Raw genomic sequence first — 16,719 nt, 5'->3', positions numbered from 1 at the left:
CTCCGGGCTACCTGTCTCGTCTTGTTGTAGCCGTTTCTAACGAGCAGGCAGGGTACTGGAGCATGCAGAAATCTTGCTTTTTGAAGCACCCTGAAAACAGGCTTGTATTTTTTGGTACCTAGGTGGCCCAGAAGAACTTGTCAGGAAGCAAGCACCAAATAGGTGGTAAAATAGGCAGAGCTATGGGGGAAGGTCAGTTTCATGCTCCCTGGGCTTCTCAGTGACCTCCAAGAACCAAGAAACACCAGAAGAGGAGACTGAAACTGCCTCTCTCTTGCTCATTCTTCAGTGCCAGATCACATCAGGCTGTAAGATACCTGAGGACTGTTTGCAGACTGCTGGAAGACAGAGACGGAATCACCTATTGGTGAGTCATAACCACACTATCGCAGAGGGGTGATGGCACAGACTTGCAAAGACACAAAGAGTGATAATAGCTTAAAAGTGTCTTCTTTCTCCTTCTACTTTTTGATAAAAAAGCAAAAACACTGGGACTAGATCCATAGCTGTGGCAAAGCAAAGTAACTCCATTGCTTTTGTCAGAGCACAGATTTACACTTTCTAAGATCATAGCCCATTCTATTTGTAAAAAAGTTTTGTTCTTCCTGAGCAGATTATTCCTTCCTTTCTCTAAATTTGAGTGTAATTCTTAGAAAATGCCTGGCTTGCAGTGCTCTAACTGTGATGAGCCTTGCTTGACAGGAAAGAAAGGCTAACCAAATACTGGGTCCACTGGCATGCAGAGCAATGAAAAGGAAAGTGGGAGTATCTTAGGTCCTTACTGCCACAGTAAAACTCCGAAAACAAAATGTGCAGTGGAGTTGAAATACCTTCAATTCCCATAACTTCAATTTTTCATGATTGTTTTCACCAAACTGTATGCAGCTTGGAGTTCAAAGGCCATAACTCATCAACATCCTTATCCTGTCATGGCTCTTTGTACCAACACTCTAAATTCAGTCTGTAAAGGTACATTACTGGGGGTTTTTTTAGGTGCTGTGACCCAAAATTAACTCCTTGATATTTTCACCCCCTCTTTAACTCCTGTAAGAGGGGAATTGTAGACAAGACATATACTTAGCTCTCCACTGTGTTACATACAGACATGCCAAGAGCTTAGTGAGCAACTGAACTTCTTCATCAGCTACAGATCAAGGATACATTTTTAAAATTAGAGTCTGTTTTGGAGTGATTTTTACTAGAAACACCTAAGTTGAATTATTCTTTCTTTCTCCCTAGTAAAAAACTCGAACATAAAAAGGTCTTCCAGTGATCATCAAAATCATCAGCAAAGTAGGTAACAGTAATTTTTTTAGCTTCACAAGGATACATATTTAAATACATCCAGATATCCACCATATATTTTTGGTATGCTGGAGGGTTTATTAGTTCTCAGCAGACACAGAGAGTAGATTAGTGGTGTCAGTTTTATTGTTGTTCTGGGTCTCCTGTTGTCACCATATCTACTAGTTCACCAGACTTTTAATCATGAAGATTGCTTTCTGGTTCTTTCCATGGCTTTTGAGCTCACCCTAGTCTGTTTTCCTGGATGCACACTTTTTCTGTGTAACTGAAACTTTATTGGAAAGTGTTTGCAAGGAAGGCTATGTCACTGTGCTCCCTCTGACAATGTCTCTGAGAGCATACTGAAAAAAGCAGAGATCTCTGTGAGTTTTACTTCCCCATTGCATCATTTTCTTCCTGAAGATACACTAGACTCAAGAAACCTGCAAGTCCTTTTCTCGTACTGGGATGTTTTCTTGCTCATCTCTCCCTGAGCTTAGAGGATGAGTAGTGTAATGGCAGAAAGCAAACTGATAAGTAATCGACTTTTTAAAATTTCTGTCTTTCTAGGGATGCAAATTGTTTCCTTGTAGTATCTGACAGAGTAACACAAGTAACTTGCCATGGCAACCAGCTTATGGAGCAGAAAAAAAAAATATCATTACAAAGTGCTTTGTTACTATAACAGGGAAAGAAGCTGAGACCTTATCAGTTTTGTTCACTTGTGTGTCATGCATCTTCTAGGTAGCAGAACCTGTCAGTCGAAGTTTGTGTTCGATTCAGTGCAAGTCATCTGCCTGGTGGGCCTATCTGATACTTGGATCAAAGCTGAAGTGCAGTCAGAAGGAAAGAAGGAAGTGTTCAGAAGAATTGAAACAAGGCTGGATTCTCAGAAACACGAAGACAAATCCATTTCCTCCAGGCTGATGCAACTCTGAAGATGCCAGTAAGGGATGAACCAATTCTGAAATTATTTTGGCTTGCATTCTCTGACAGTCTCCATTATTTTACTGTCCTCCTTTATTCTTTTTTAAGTGAAGTGAGTCTGCAGATCTGTAAGTATTTTGGATTTACTTGGGACAAAGGATGGAATAGGCTTGCAAGGTCTGTGTTCAAACCCATTCTCTTCACAGGGATGCTTCTGGGAAGGACAGACTCATTTCCACTCAGCTTGCTTGGGTTAGTGAGTGAATGTAGAAATGGCAAAGGGAATCACCTGAGGGCGGAGAGGGGAAACTGTTATAGTTACCACTCTGGGAGGAAATAAAAGCTGAGTTTATTAGCTCAGAGGGGGACAGTTTTGAAAATGGTTGTTTGTGCACAGAGGCCAGCAGAACTATTCTGTGCTGAGGATAGGCTCATTTGTAGGTCTGGAGTGGATCTAGGGCATGCTTTACTCTGGAGCTGGAAAGGATGTCTTCTGTGGGACAGATTTGAAAAGTGAAGGACAAGCTGAAAGTTTCTTAATCCCTTGACTACTGATTTGAGCCACAAGTAACACGGCTCCAACTGTGTGATGGACTGAAGTGTATGCTCCCCCTTCTATTTAAAAAACACTCTCTCCCAGTTAAAATTTATGCTGTTCATGCACCAGTACTAATGCTTGAGAAACAGTGGCCAGCTTTCTGAGCTGCCCAGGGCCTAGCTGAATTCACAGGTAAAATTCTTGTGACTCATGGACAATTCTCTTCTAGCTTCCTGGTGAGGTTGTAGAGAAAATGCTGCTTGATAACAAACCTTGACAATAGCATGACTTGGAAAGAAGGCTTTGAAAATCAACTCTTAATGTATGAGATAAATCTATGTGAGATGCAAAGCTAGAGTTCACTCTTGACAATGAATTCTTGTATTGTGAGTGACTGACTATAAAAAGACTTGGGAAAAATCTGAGTCTCCTGCAACACAAAGAAACCTTGAGATAAATGAAAGTCATCTCAAAGGAACCAAGCTAAAACTGTTCAACACTATAATTTAGCACAGTTTCCTAGAGACTGGGAAAAGTCAGTGGGCTTATCCTTACTGCAGGTTGTACCAAGAAAGAGCCAGAAGAGACATCACAAGTGTTCAATGCCACAAGTGTGTACTGTCATCTCAAGGGCCTCGGAATCTTGGAGATCCCTAAGATTTGGAAGCAGCAGTCCAACTGCAAAGGGTTTTTAAGACTGACACTGAACTGGAAAGATCTCCTGGAATAATCAATTAACAAAAGAAAACACTGAATTAATTAATCAATCCTCAATAAATCAATAAAATCTTCCTCTATGTAATCTCCAAAGGCATGGCATTGCTTCAGATGACTCAAGCAGTGAATGGGACCACTTTGTTTTTAATCCCCAAAATAATGGCATTAATATTGGATTAAATTCTACTAAATAATTGTGCTCAGGCTTCTTTCAACCAAACCATTTGAAATGCTGCAGAAGGTTCTGGCTGAGCAGAGCAAAGTTGTCACTTCTGGAGTGTTATCTTATCCAGGGCAAGATCTTTCTTATGATGGATTTCCTCTTGGAAATAAGCAAGGCAGCATCTTGCCAAGTGCCTGGCCTAAGCCCCACCAAAACTAGAGAGAGAAAAGATTTCTGTTGACTGAAATAAATTTTGCTAACGGTTGGATTTGGTCAATTTTGAACTGAGAATAGAAAGTTGCAGAGACGATGCCCTGGAATCGCACAAATGAAAGACTTTGTAATCAGAGCTTGGAAGTGGAAGGAGATTCATGTTCCATAGTTTAAAAATACAGACAGCTGCTGATTCCTTTTTTTGCTATTAAAAACCCCACAACCCAAACACACACACACACAAGACATAATTCAGAGACCGGTCATTTCCCAGTCAGACTCCTTCTAGAGACACTGTGGGAATGAACAGCTATCACATCTCCCTAGATGTGGTATGCAATACTTGGTAACATGAGGCCCTCCCCTGAGTGGATAATGGGATGGTTGGACTTCAGATTTTGCTGTGTGGGGTGAGCAGGGGGGAGAGATGAGATAAGGGTCTGATCTCTGGGTATTTACAAGCAGTGTGGTTTTCTGCAGGTGCCTGCTAGTTTCAGGCTGATCTGAAGCACACTGCCCTCTGCAGTGTCCCATTTGTTCCTGTGGACATTTGCTTAAGCCCCCAGCAAATGTCCTTTTTGGCTATTTGTACTTTTTCCAGGGAGTTGTAGCTGATCATCTGCTGAATCTGGAGCCTGAGATACTTAGAAATGACACTGATTCTTTCAAGAAATGCCCCCACCTCATCAAAAGTTGCCAGGGTTGGTGAGGTCCTGTGTCTCCTTCCACTCTCTGCTGTGCCTGCCAGCATAGATCAGCAAGGGTCAACTACAGGAGGAGGCCTGGTAATGCAGAAATCTGCAAGTTGGGAGCAACACTGATTTTCCTGGCAGTGGCTTGCTGCCATAAGCACAGGAGCTTTTGTTAGCTGTCAGCCTGAATGGAATGTCAATCATTTCCTTGGAGCCTGATCTTCAGATCACTGCACTCTGAGAGAGGGCTTTTGGCTTTGTCTTCATACAGCAATAACTCAGGTCTGTGGAAGCTGGAAGCCTTTTTTTTTTTTTTTAAGAAGCCCTTGTGATATTTAGTCCCCATGTGATTTTCTTTTTCAAACTCTGCAGAAAAGTTTGAACCCTTTGCAACTGATATGCTACCAGGTTTTTTTTATGGGACAGTTTGGATCACTTACCATGCTCTGGGTCATCTGTCACTTTTGCTGGCATGAGCCAGATTTCCAGAGTGGAAGTGGGATGAGTTGCTAAGGGATGTCTTGTGCTCTTTATCACTTCTGCATTCACTGATGTGCAACAGATTTATCAGTGTAGTTCAAGGCCTCTCTGTACCAGATGAGTTTGTACTGAAATCTCAGACCATCCCACATGTTCTCCTGGAGAAGACACTAAGATTATTGGTATTCTTTTTAAAATAGTCTTCTTCTTCATCAGCTAATGCTGATTTTCTTCCCCTCAGCATCAAAGAACAATTGCTAACTACATCTCTTTCTTGCAGAAATTTCAAAGCAGTGTTGCACAGCATGATTCAGGCATGCACACATGGTAGAACTAGATAGAATTAAAGACATTTGTGTTTATCCAGTTAAACTACTGGTTCCTTTTCCTTTGACTGTTTTTTAATATACTGGCCACACATTGTCTCTAACCCTACCATGCAGCCCTCCTTCTCATCATCATGCTCAAGCTGCTGAGCCTTTTCTTCTCTTATGTTAATTCCCTCACTAAATTCTGGTTTTCTTTCTACTTTAAGGAGATGCCCTGAGCCTTGGTTTCTATCTACACAAACAAGTAAAGCTGATGTGAAGCAGAAATACAATACAATACAATACAATACAATACAATACAATACAATACAATACAATAATCAGACTAGAGTGGAGGATGGAATCCAGCCTTCCCAGCATCTCTCTGCTTCTTAGTGCTCTTAACACACCAGTGTAATGCTCTATTTCTACCCAACCATAGTAAAGCTTGCTAATCTGGTCCCTTTCCACTATGGACAGCTGTTTTCCTCTGTGGCAGCCTCTTCCTGATGCTCTTGTGCAGTGTTTCCAGCTCCCCCTCCATCCCTCTCTGTGATTTCCTCAAATACATGCTGCTGCAGTAACCAAGTCCATAGGTGACCTCAGCCTTGAAGTTATTTATGGCAGAGGTAGACATTGTCCTGCAGTGCAGCTGCTCATTGTCAGAGCTAAAGATCCTGAGTTATGGAGCTCCCTGGGAGCTTATGGTGGTAGCAGTATTCCCATATCAAGTGAGATCCAGGTTAAATATTGAAAGGTTTCCTTGGCAGTGAGGCTCTGCTCTTGTGTCACTATCCTGTCTAGGCTATCCTGAGAGATCCCTAGTAAAGGTGAGGGCATGGTCCTCCCACACAAATGCCTTCAAGAGCAGCACAGGGCTAGAAATCATCCCTTCAGTCAGAGACATGACACAGTTGACCTCTCCAGGGTATTTCTACACCTATTTCACACAGATTCTCTTCTTGCTGGCAGTTATGCCTTTCCTTAATACAGAACTTTCCCAGACTGAAGCCATAAAGTTGACCACAGCATCTTAGGGTTTTTGTCTGCAGTTTGGTCATCCTTTCCTCTGCTGCTTCTCCATCAGGGAAGGTAAAAAGCAGAAGAGGACCTGCAGTCACTTGCATCTTGCAGGACTGGTGCAGGTCTATTGCATGTTTCTAGGTAACTTTTCAAGCAGATGTTCATGAGCTCAGCAATGGTGTGACTGTGTGTGACTGTGTGTGTGCAAATCACCCATCCTCTCTGAGGGTTTTCAGGGGGCCAGCACTAAACATTTCAGAAGTCAGACCTCCTGCAAGATTCCTAAGCTTAGATGCCCAAAGCAACATATTGCAAATTTCTTCTCTGGTTTCAGATTCATGACTTTGTGTTTCCTACTTTCAGTTAGCAGACTTCACTTGGGGAAATACTGAGGTTAACGTACGAAAACACTGATCACAAATGCTACATGAATCCAAGTGATTGATGGAATTTCAGCCATTGACAATCATAGCTTGTGTTAATCTCCAGATGTTGTATTAACACTGAGCAATTTCCCAGTTCTCATTAGCAATATGCTTTGATGGGGGTAGAAGGTATTAGCTGTACTTTCCCTTCAGTGAGCTGTTTAATCATTGGAGCTTACTAGCAGTGGGATTTGGGGGACTTAGGTGATCACAAAGAGAATTTAGAGTAAAATTCTGCAGTACCCTCCCTCTGGCTTCTCAGGGATGGTGCACAGGGGAGGCAATGGGTTCAGAGCTGCTCCGTTTCCCCTTTTAAGCAGCACTGGTGTGCTCCAGTGAGGACTAAGCAGGAAGCTGCTGCTTTCTTAGCAAGATCTTCCTGGTTTTCAGGAGCACACTCAGCCTGGCTCTCCTGCAGATCAGCACATGCCAGTGAACTTGTTGTAGCATGTTTAGCTGCACGTTCTTGTTGGCTTACTGAGGTCTGATCCAAAGCTTACTGCAGATACAGGGAAGGTTCACGTACTTCTTCAGTAGCCTTTGGTCTGCTCTGTGGAGGCAAAAATACCACTGTGGTAGATACATGGGTGAGTGAACCCTACATTACCACCACATTTCACTCTGAGGAGATTGCAAAAGGGATTCTGCAGCCCAACCTTGTGTGTCCCAGAGCAGTAAAAGCAACGTGAATCCTACTTAATAAGTAATTCAGAAGCACTTTCTGGTTTGTGAATCATCTGCATCCTAGAGGCTCTTGGGTTATGAGACAAGAACAGTGCAGCTTCTATAGTCATTTCTACCTGCTCACTGGGCTGCTAGCCTGCTCTGGCCTTAATTTTGAGCTGTTCTTTTAAACTGCTCTCTGCCACTAAGCAATTTTCATGTAGAGATCTCAGACATGAAGTAATCCTCCCAGCTTTTCTATTAAAAAAGCCAACTACCATTAAACCTGTTTTACAGGTGGGTAGGCTGAGCTCCAGTCTGCCTGAGATCACAAAGTGTTATTTAGGGCCAAACTGCCTGGTCTGACACATTCCTGCAGGAGGGATGGTCACTTTTCTTGGAGGAAAAGAGTGCCCAGGTGGAGGGAGGGCTGGCCTCTGTTTGTGTACGTGCTTTGCACATGATTGTGAAGCACATAAACCTCACTGGCTGCATGGCTGGAGTCCAGGTGTCCCTCGGATGAAGATGCACGTGCAGGGTAAACTAAAATGCCGTGCTGGGCTCTGTGTGCTGAGCCATCCAGCAGGTGGGAATGCTCAGCTCTGCCTGATTGCTTATGCCTGAGTCACCTCCTTCAGCATTTGCCACTGCCTAGCATGTTAGCATGCTGCCTGCTGGATAATAAATGACTTCATCTGCTGCAGCAGTGAGGATACTATTAAAAATTAACCCTGGGAAATGGTCCTGCATATTTTTTTCATTCAGACCCAGACAAGGGGGAAGAGGAGAGGAGTGCTGTTGAAATGGGATTTGCAGGAAAGGCAAGTGGTGAGTTTTTAGTAATGGGGATGGTTCAGGCTTCAGTTTAATCACTGCAGTTGTTGGCAATCGATGATCAAAATTCGGAGGGCTTAAGGCACTTGATATAGTTAAAAGCAGTGCAGGTAGAAAAGACTCAGCAGGCATATTGCAGAGGAGGTCAAAGAATGGGATAAATGGGGATTACTGTGCTGACATATAATTTATGACCTGTTTGCAGAAATAAATTAATTCATCACGTGGATGATATTACCACTTTTAAGGAATGACGCTATCTGATTTCATCTGTAGATGAAACGCTCTCAGTTTTGGTTTATGTACTGCATGTTTTTCTCATAGTAGCACACTTAGAACCACACCTTACCTATTGCAGCATGCAGAGTATATTTACAGAAGTGAAGGATTTGTATTAAATATCTCAGGAAACAGTGCAACTGACAGACAGATATTTCATTTTCTTGGCTTCTCTTGCCTCCAGCACCCACACAGTATCCATCAAATTGTCTGGAGTCAAATCCTCACAGGCTGCATTTGAGGCTTGGGCAAGGAGCCAGCTTGGTTTAGAGAGCAAAGTCCTGTCTGTCCGCACGCACTTCCCACTGTCTGTGTGCTGCAGTCTGGAGCAGAGGAGCTCAGCCTTAGGTTCAACAAAATATACCCCCTTAACTCCCTTTGCATTGTTCCAAGAAAGGGATTTGGTCTAAAGCCTGCAGATGCATGTATTAATGATTCCATTGTTGACACAAAAATTGCACCTTGTTCTGAGATGTCATTCAGCTGGCTTTGGTACAGCAGCAAGCAGCACGTCCCACCCTGAGCCCATCCTGAGGGATGTCCCAGCTCCTTGAGCTGCTCCCTTCATAGATGGTTGGTACCTATAGATGGTCTGGATTGCAGCACAGGCTGTAATGCCAGGTACACTGACTGTGCAAGCAGATCTGCCCTCTCCCTGGCATGCTTTTATCCAGAAGCATATTGTGGCTGTTGATTTCACAAATGTAGTGTGATATGACAGCACCTATCCAAGGGCCAAGATGAGGTCTTCATGTTTGTCCTGAGTCACCTGCTCATCTCCACGTGGCAGAGGTATTTTAAAATGTTGAACTTAAGCAACATTTCCTGCTCCAGCAGGAAAAATGATGTAAAGTTCCATCATAAGCGTTACAAATTTGCTGGATGAAAAGTACTCAGATATTGCTATGACCAAATTGGAGACAAATCCTGCTGTAATATCTTTCCTTACCTATGATATTTATGGAACCATGGTTGAAATATTCTCAGGCTAATTCCTTTATTTATTGTCTCTTCTTTCTCTCTCCATTCACACAGAGCTTTGTCATTAGCCCTAGTCCCTGGTACCTACATACAGCTCTTGCTGCAGCCAAGCACACTGCTGGAACAAGGATTTTATTTTAATGATTACTGACCAGGGGTTATCACAATGGTTGTCATCAACATAACACCAATTTATAAACATGGTCTTTGTGGGGGTTTTGGAAAGCCCGATAGCTTAGAGTTAGTTTGGCACCTCTTTGCAGAATAGATGGTTCATTTTGAAATCACTTCCTTTAACTGCAATAGATTTGAGATCACACCCGTGGTGGGGTTATTTATTTCCCTCCCCTTCACCCCCACATCCCCCAGGTCTCTGTATTTCACTCTCCAGGTTGCCAAGGGCTCTGTGTGTTGCTCATGTGTTGTGAAGTATCTCAAAGAAGTGACCTGTGCAAACAGCTGTAGGTATATGTCCAGCTGCCCAGTTCTCTAGAAAAGGAAACTGTGATCTATGCCTGGAAAATCTGCTTCCAAAAGCCAGGAGTTAACCAGTAAACAATGAATATATAGTTGTGTTCTAGACACTTGTGTTTCCACTGGCTTTTAAGGAGAATGAGAAGGAAATGTATTTTTAACAGCAGCTCAACTTGCAACTTGATCTGCTACTGCAGGGAGAAATCATCTGATAACTCAGAATTTAGCCAGCTGCTAGTGTTTGGTACATAAGACTACTTGGCATGGTCTGTGTTAGAACAACCACAGCATGGCATAGGAAGTGGCCATTGTAGGGCAGGACAAGGGAAGCTTGTGTGTATTCCAAGGAAAAAAGGTTCTGCCAGTTGTGATGTGTCAGGAGTTGTTGGGGATACACATTTCACTTTGTCAAAAGTCCATCTCTGTTTCTAACAGTGGGAAAGTCTGGAAAGCTTTTGCTCAGACTGTGAAGGAAGTGAATGAAGGTGAATCACAGTACTATAGAAGCTTTGTGGCTCCTACAAATAACAGTAGTTTGTGGACATGGGAGGATTCCCATTCTAAATTTCTGTCTTCTTCTGAAAGGAAATGCTCGGCCATATGCCCACCACCCAGCTCAGGGACCAGGAGTTTCTGTTCAACCAATATAAGGGTTAACCCAGGGTCTCTTCTAAGGTGTTTCAAGAAAAGAGGATGGAGTGCTTAGCGAAAAGGGCAGGCATTAGGCCAAAGAGCAGTGATAAAGTGCAGGTTTTCATGGCCAAAGAGCTGGCTTACAAACACTACTGGAGTCTCCTGTGGAAAACAGCATGCCATGGTCACTGCCATGTGCTATCACCAGACAGTGGGGCTGCTGACAGGTCCAGCCTTTAAAAGGCTGTTAAGCAAGGCTTTTGAGGTAGGTGTGAGATTTCTGTGGACTGGGATGTGTTTTATGGTTTTCAATACTTGGAAACACTACCTGAACATCTGTCTGGGTCTCAGCCAGCATGCTGAGTTAGGTAATGAAGCTGATTTTTTACTGAAACTTTTAGACAGTGCATAAAACATACAGAAGCATACCAATAATGCATCTTTTCTCATCACTAATCTAACTTAGCTGCTGAAATGTAAGTACACAGTCCTTTTTCTAAGCACACATTATGCAGAATCAGAGCCAAGGCTGTAAAGAGAGTGCCTGGAAATCAGGTCTCCCCTGTCATTTTGGGGACAGGGAAACATTCCTCATTCTCCATGAGGGTGGGATTCCTTCTAGTAGTCTAGAGGAAGTTATACATGGCAATGACCCAAATATAGATGAATCCCAAGGCTTTCCAAAAAGGCTATCCATGGAAAAGGCAACCTGAGCTCATTAAATTTTAGGGAAAATTCCAGTATGGTATGGTGGTGTGTTGCATCACTTTTCGTTCCTGTGTAGTATTTGCTGAACTTGACTCCAGGCTGCCTGCAGCAGAAGCAGATGTGTAGGGTCAAAGAGACCCTACACAGACCCTATACAGACCCCTCTGCTTTGACAGAGCAGAGAGGACCATTTTTGCCTTTGCTCAGTTCATTCACTGATGCTGAGCCAGAAGGAAGGACAAATCTCCTCACAGACTGTGGAGCTGAAACAACCCTGGGGATGGGCAAGGCACTTGAGGCAAAAGGAGGACTTTGGCTCTTATAATGTTAGGACAGGGAGCTCTCTCTTCCAGGGTACAAGTGCTGGCCCTAGGATTACATGGGCAAGCATAGGGAAACAGTGTTTGTTCCAGTCTGCAGAACTGCCTGGCCCCATTTATCTACCTGCCTCCTCCCTCCACATCTGCAAACTGCACTCCAGCCACCTTATTTCCTGCCCTGCAGGACGGGGATTTGTTGACGACTTTTGCCAGAGCTGTTGTCTGTAGCGTGGCTCACAGTGGTGCTGTTGCTGTGATGGCTGAAAGCCCCGGTGTACATGAGTTGCATTCAGAGTAAGCTTTGAACTGTGCAAAGTGCATGCAAACTAGTGGTGTAATGGCATGCAAACTGGTGCTTTGACCTGATTAAATTTTTTTAAAGCCCCAGTTTCTCCACTCCTTCACATCATATGTTGTCACACTGATGGGAAGTGAAAATAACAACGCCTTTCTGATTCGGTAACATTTTATGGTGGCTTTGCATTGGCACAAAAAGCAAGTACACATTGGAAAGCTGCTGTTTCCCCTGTCTGAAGACAGCTAGATGAATTTCACAGCTAAATCCTGCTTGGAAAAACAAGCCTAAAAAGCACAGTGAGGCCACAGGTTCCTTTACACTGCAGCAAGCGATGAAAAAGAACAAATGTTGCTCCTGAAAAACTGTGGAGAAAGAGTCACTGACCATAACTCCTTTCCAACATCAATTCATTTTCCCCTTACTTTAATGTTGAAAACAAAGTTGTAACTCAATCATAGACCGTGGAATTCATCCCAGAAGAAATGCAAGGACCACCAACAATGTGGTCCAGGTGTGGATTATAAATATCATCAGGAAGAGACATTCTGTGTCCCAGGGGCATTAATCCTGCAGCCAGTGCTCTTCCTTTTGTATTTTGATTTTAAGTCTGCCATTTTTAAGGCTTCTCAGGAAGACTCTCTCTTGCAGAGGATTCCTACAGCAACAAACACAGTGATACACCTAAACTGAATGAAGCCCTGTAGTGGTACTACAGTTGTAACAACACTGGGGTTTATACCTACCAATTCTTTGATAAAAATTACCATCTGGTAGTTGCAGAGAAGCTTTGGACTTGTCCCATACTGTGGGAGAGGATACCATACACTGGAAAAGCACAGGTGTGCAGACAGCATCCTTGAGCTTTCCAAAACCAGGAAATAGTTTGACCCAGAAGAAACTGAGAAAGGTAGAGGGCCTTGAACAGAGGCACAAAATAATAATAATTTATACACAGGCATTTCAAGTTACTATTTATTAATCTGGAGTGAGGAATTATATAAACAAGGGAGTATAAGCATACTTTTCTGGCTCTCTGTATTTTTTTTCAGATAAGAAGCTTTTGTTTCCTTTTTCCCGTAAAAATGTAAAGGGAGAAAAATATAATGTGTTACTAATTTATTTATTTACAACTTTTCATTATAATTAAGGCAGAAATAGGAAATAAGCCCTTCTAGAATTAGGCAGTCCTGGCTCAATGGCTCAAATATTAATACATTGCCCTATCTCACCTTTGCTACCCCATGTTTTCATCCCAGTCAATCATCTTGACTGCCCAGTTATGCAACCACTTCTGAGTAGAATCTCTTGGTCATGATCCAGACTCTGCTTTTCTAAAGCAACAGTACAAAAGAAGGAAAGATCCCTCTGGTGTGGCGTCTGCACTGGGTATTGCTTTAAAGTAAGTGGGATTCTGCCAGAGTTCTTCCCTCCCAGCAGAGCTAAGTCAGTATTTTAGCTAAAGAGATATCACAAAACAATTGAAGCCTTAAGCTCACCTTTTCCCTAAGAGACCCTACACTACTATTTGGTGGTTTTATTGCCTTCTAATACCCCAAAAGTTTACCAAGCCAAGGAGGGTGTTCACTTCCCTTGAGCAAGCATGCAGCAGTGAGAGGAGACAGGTTCTGTCACTCAGCACTGGCTCAGGACCTCAGAAGTGTGTGGTCACCTTCAAAGGCCACACACGGTTTCTGTGTGACTTTGGTGATATCAGTGATTTGGTTCACTTGTTTATAGAAGCAAGGGCAACATAAAACTATGAATGCCCATCTTTCAGTGTGAGTTAAAATTCTCTATAAAAACTGTTATCAAAAGTTTTTCCAGGTCTAGTTCAGTTTGAAAAGATACAGCTTTGTACAAAATGCCAAATGTTTCCTGACGAAGCTTTCCTTTCTGATTGCAGTTTATGAATTCACATAAGCCTGTGAAAAGGAGCAAAAACAAATGCCCAGATTCATTGAATCAGAGAAGATGTTTTATTAACTGGATTCTCTCATTGCCCTTTCTTTTCATGCCAGGTGCAGTAACAGAAAAATAAATTCAATTTGCAGACTCCTGTCATCCTCCGGATTTTTGGATCAGTCTCTCAGCCTCATTCATTGCTTCTGAGAATGAACTTCTAAACACCTGCTGTGGTCGAAACTGTTCTTACATCATCTCCTGAACACAGTGACTTCAATCACATGAAATCATGAGGTTAATGCCACAGTCGAGACTTCAAAGCTGTTTCTGCAGACCTGAGCTGATTTTTCTTTGAAAATGCTACACTAGCTGCTAGTTCTTAACCAACAGAAGAATTACCAAAGTTGTCAGTGTTCTGCTTATCATGCAATACAAGAAGATGGGAAAATTTTCAAGCAGAACTGCAGTCTGGGTTGGGGTGGCAGTACCGTAGGATGAGTTCTCCACTTAATCTCAGATTAGTTGTGATTTTTGTCTTTTTATATAAAATGGAGTTGAATATCCTTGTTCTGTATTACCTACTTGAACCAGATGACCTTTAAAAGGTCCCTTCCAACTCAACCTATTCTATGATTCTATGAAATCGTTAGTTGTGCTAGAAAAGGGATTCTCACAAGAAGAAAGTTGATTACAGGGCTCACTAATGAGGGTAAGAGATCAGGCTGCAAGGGGAACTATCTTCAGAGAGACACTTTGAGCAATCTTTCAGAAGGGGGGAGACACTGATACATATCTAAATGAGTCTGATAGGTTATGTGCAAGAGCAGAAAACTTTCCTCTGACCAGAAAGTTCCCTCTGGTTCTGTGTTTCTGAGTTGTAGGACAATGAAATTCTTAAATGTTAATTATGTAAGTAGCAACTGCGATTATCTCTTGATCAATAATACTAATTATAGACTGGATTCATTGGATGTTGCTTGTGACTGAATAAAACCAGAAGAACAGACAAATCTCTTCTTGTAAAATAAGACTTCCAAAGGAAAAGCAAGTTTATCTAGGCTTGGCTTTCAGAGGAGGCTTCACCCAATTCCTGTTCATTTGGGTAGCACCAATGGAATTAATCCAGAGTAACACATTTTATGGAGTTCCTGTGAAGGTGAGATCAGAATCAGGTCCACTGTATCCAGGTAGGTCCAAAGTATGCTAATTGTCAATACTAAGATTCTAAAACTTTCTTGGATAAACTGAAACATAGCTTTTATTTCCCATAAAGCTTCATGAATGTACAACATAGTTCCTGGATAGACGTCACAGCAGCTCCACAGTTATTAATTTACGGATTTCTCACTGACCTTAGCTCAGCTCTGGGAATGGTGCCAGCACAATTACAGTAACTCTGAATAAAGAGACATAAAGCTTCTGGATCTACCCTGAAATTATGCCAGAATTTTCTCTTCCTCAGTGATGGAAAGACGCATTTCTTCGATTGGTTTCAAATAGTTCAGACTGCGTTAGCCAAAAGTAGATTATTTCCAGCAAAATAAGGAAAACAAGAAAATTGCCATGCAGATGTGTGCATACACAATACAATACATGTGATCCACAGATAATCTTTGGGAAGTTTGTCCGAAGAAGGTGTATGTTGGGAAACTGAGTCAAGGTGATTTGAGCTAGTTACCTGGGAAAAAAAATGGCAGAGTTGGGAATAAAATTCCAGGGGCAGATGCTTGATTCAGTATTGTTTTCACTGAATCACACTGCCTTCCTGGAGCACATCAAGGCCCATTGACTTCCTTCCTGTGAAGATGGGCAGCTGGATTGCAATGACAGCAGGTGGAGCTGAGTGTGATCATCACCTTGGAAAATCAGGCCCCTGGTGATTATCCCTGGTGTTAATTGACTGTCAGACCCTGCAAGAGGGGAGTCAACACATTTCCTGACCTATGGTCTAAGTGTTTTCCAAACCCTAGAGTAAATTGAATGTAGTTATAGAGGAAATGCTGATGCAATCCCACATCCTCACAAAGGTGTGAGGGGGTGACTTGCATGCAAGCAGTGCTGTCAAAACCCCAGCAGCTACTACATAGCAGGCAGGACTCGGTGCCTTCCCTCCCGACCTCTTGCCTTCCTGCCTCTGAGAGAAGCACTGCTAAGGGCTGTTCCCTAGAAAATGCTGGGGACCATCCTGAAGGTAAACCCCTGAAACAGCAGGCTTTCCATGTGGGACCACTGGGCACCTAGGAGGATGTGACAGTAATCACATCTTCCTAGGTGCCTGATTTACAAATCCTATATTGAAATGTGGAAATGTAGATATCTTCTAAGTGTGAGTGAGAATGATAAGAGCTGCACTCCTGCACTGAGACGTTTGATGATGTCACCAGCAAAAGTTGAACCACATCTGTTGGATCCAGATTATTACAAACTTCATTCTTACGTGTCTAATCGTTTGACAATTCTGATCTAGAAATTTATTTTAATCTGTTTGGGTTTTAGTTGGGTGTTTTGGGGTTTTTCTTTGTCGTTTTTTGGGGGTTTTTTTGTGGTTTTTTTAACACAAAATCATTTGATGAAACCAGCCTTGTTAACTGCCACAAGCTGCATTTTTTGCACACGCTGCATTTTTTGCACACGCTGCAGGCATGTGGGATCACCTTTGTGCATGATGATGTCCTTGGTTTTTCATCGGCCGGCAAAGGTTTTGGATGTTGTGTGGAACAGAGATGTCCCCAACCCCTCCTTCAGCAGTGTGATCACCTGTCACCCAAATCCCACACAGGTCCTGCTTCCTTTCCCGTCCCGTTCCTGTTCTCAATTCCGTGCCCACCCCTCCTCCCCCCATTTTGCTCCCGCTGTT

The 16,719-nt window shown here is 42.7% G+C and overlaps 1 long non-coding RNA gene across 2 annotated transcripts; it reads left to right on the top strand.

Annotated features, from left to right (window-relative positions):
* The first annotated feature begins 85 nt into the window (after nt 1–85).
* On the top strand, nt 86–15,895 carry LOC132328871 (uncharacterized). Of its 2 annotated transcripts, none has more exons than XR_009486908.1 (3): nt 86–367; nt 2,029–2,230; nt 13,979–15,895. It is a non-coding gene; the product is annotated as an uncharacterized LOC132328871 (long non-coding RNA). The 2 variants fall into 2 exon arrangements; XR_009486907.1 differs by lacking the exon at nt 13,979–15,895 and adding an exon at nt 1,240–1,297 and having other exon boundaries at nt 2,033–3,614.
* The last annotated feature ends 824 nt before the right edge of the window (nt 15,896–16,719 follow it).

The sequence above is a fragment of the Haemorhous mexicanus genome, chromosome 6, assembly GCF_027477595.1.
Source record: "Haemorhous mexicanus isolate bHaeMex1 chromosome 6, bHaeMex1.pri, whole genome shotgun sequence".
Lineage (NCBI taxonomy): Eukaryota > Metazoa > Chordata > Aves > Passeriformes > Fringillidae > Haemorhous > Haemorhous mexicanus.
Note: the sequence above shows the minus strand (reverse complement) of the source record. Positions and strands in the feature narration are given on the sequence as shown.